The sequence below is a fragment of the Erinaceus europaeus genome, unplaced genomic scaffold, assembly GCF_950295315.1.
Source record: "Erinaceus europaeus unplaced genomic scaffold, mEriEur2.1 scaffold_330, whole genome shotgun sequence".
Classification (NCBI taxonomy): Eukaryota; Metazoa; Chordata; class Mammalia; order Eulipotyphla; family Erinaceidae; genus Erinaceus; species Erinaceus europaeus.
This window is the reverse complement of record NW_026648248.1, coordinates 85,001-87,500: the sequence shown is the minus strand read 5'-3', so window position 1 is coordinate 87,500 and position 2,500 is coordinate 85,001.

Genomic DNA, 2,500 nt, shown 5'->3' with positions numbered 1-2,500 from the left:
CGGCCGGAGCCTCCGCCCGCGGAAGTGGGTCTGGGCCGGGCCGGGCCGGGCAGGCAGGCGCGCGGGCGGGCGGCTTGAGGCCAGCCGGTCGGAGCCTCAGCCCGCGGAAGTGGGTCTTGTCTGGGCCGGCGCGCGGGCGGGCGGACGGGCGGCTTGAGGCCAGCCGGTCGGGCCGGCCGGAGCCTCCGCCCGCGGAAGTGGGTCTGCTCTGGGCCGGGCCGGGTCGGGCCGGGTCGCGGCGCGGCGCTGCCCGGGCAGGCACGCGTGCGCGCGGCTTGAGGCCAGCCGGTCGGGCCGGCCGGAGCCTCCGCCCGCGGAAGTGGGTCTGGGCCGGGCCGGGCCGGGCAGGCAGGCGCGCGGGCGGGCGGCTTGAGGCCAGCCGGTCGGGCCGGCCGGAGCCTCCGCCCGCGGAAGTGGGTCTGCTCTGGGCCGGGCCGGGTCGGGCCGGGTCGCGGCGCGGCGCTGCCCGGGCAGGCGCGCGTGCGCGCGGCTTGAGGCCAGCCGGTCGGGCCGGCCGGAGCCTCCGCCCGCGGAAGTGGGTCTGGGCCGGGCCGCGCCACGCCGCTGCCTGGGAAGCGCGTATATCTGCTCCCCCCGCCCCCGCCCCGGCTTTTTGCTGGCTGATCTCAGAGGTCGATGAGATGTCCCTCGCGACCTCCGGGTCTAGCGGGGATGGTATGCTGCCTGGTGGCAGGTGGCCGGGGTGCAGAACCGAGAGTCCGGCCTTGAGGTGTGTCTCTACCCCGGATGAGGGCGTGACCATGTCTAGTGCCTGACGTCTGCAAACTCTGCCAGCAGATAGGTGCCGACACGCTCTCCCTCTGCCGGGTCTAGCCTGTTGCTGAGTGGAGTTTGTGGACTGCGCTTCGCGTGACTTAGCCCTGGACGCTTGGCCGGAGGGGCTTGCTTTCCTCGCCCTGTGGTCTCTGGCGGCAAGGCGCCCGCGCTTGTCCGCCGCTGCCCTCTCCCGCCGCTCGGGTCGCCCGCTTGGGCCTGCGCGCCGGCCCTCTCTCGCGTGTCCCACGGGCCTGTCAGCGTTGCGTGTGTCTTGTCTGCGGCGCCCGCCTCCGGTCTCTCGTGCCTGGCCCGAGGGGTGGCGGTGGAAGGCGGCGTGGGCCTTTGAGAGGCTCTCGTGCGCGTCCTCCGCCCCGCAGGGCGCTCGCGGCTGCAGTTCCGACAGCACAGAATGGACCTCTCACCCCTCGTCCTTTAAGGTTAAATAATAAAGTGTGTTGTGTGTGAGGCACCGGCTGGTCACCTTTTTTCTAGGTGTGCTCGCTCTTGTGTGCCCGCGTGTACGGCGTGTAATTGACTAGTCAAGGTGTGAGCCCCCCCGAGTTGGCTCTTGTTTTCCTGGGGTGCTTTGTCGGCTGCTCGCGTTGACGGCGTCTCCCGGGAGGAAGGGTGTGTGTGTGTGGTGGGCGAGGCTGAAGCAGGCCCCCCCCCCGGTCGTGCACCGGCTGCAGTCCTCCGCCGGCCCTGGCCGCTCCTTCCTTTCCCGGCCCCGCCTTATGTGGGTGACTGACGCGCGTTCTCGCTCTCGTTCCGCTCGCTCGCTCGCTCGTTCTCTCTCTTGCTCGACCGATGTGGTGACGGTGTGTTCTCCCGGGCCGGGCCTAAGCTGCGCCAGGCGAGGGACGGACATTCACGGCGAATGGGACCGCTCTTCTCGTTCTGTCCGCGGGCCCCGCGTCTCTCCTCCCCGCCAGTCGGCGGTGTGTGGAAGTCCGGGGTGCGGCCTCTCCGGCCCGACCCGTGCTCTCCCGCCTTCTGCGCCTCGCGGTGCCGTCGGCGAGGTGTGCCGGGGTTCCCCTGACGCGGCAGATGCTCTGGCCGCTCGCTTGCCCAGTGTCGCGTGTGTGGCGGGGTCGGCCCTCCCCCCCCCCGGTGGGAGAAAGGGGGCCGTCCCGCGGCCGGCGCCGTGTCGGCGCCGCGCTTGGTCCTCTCGCGGTGCCCCCCGGAGCGTTCCGGGTTTGTCTGTCAGGTGCGCGAAGCCTGAGACGGTGGTATCGCTCCCAGCCGCCCCCCGCGCTCACGCCGCCTCGCCCGCCGTGCTGCGGTGGTGCTCGCGGCTGCGCCCCCTGGCGGGTGGAGAAAGTAGTGTGGTGCTTCGGGGAACAACAGCACACACCGGCCTCTCTCGGGGGAAACGAGAGAAAAAAAAAAGGGGTGGCGGGGGAGGGTGCGCTACGCTGCTCCCCCGCGCTCGCCGGTGGGCCTTTGGGTTCCTTGGCTCACGCGTGTGTGGCCTTGGGTTTTTGGCCGCCTCGAGCCTCTCCCTGCTTTCCGAAGCCCCCCAGGCGGGTGTTGCCTCGGCCCTCTGTGTCCCCGGCTCGGAGGTCCGGCCTCTTTGGGGGGGCGGGGGCGATGCGCCCTCGGTGAGGAAAGGAACGTCTTCTCTAGCGATCCTCGGAGGGCGCCTTTCTGCTTTCGGGGTAGCGGATCCCCCGCCCGCCGCCGTGCGCCCTCCGTCTTGTTTCTGTGCCCTAAGTTGAGCCGG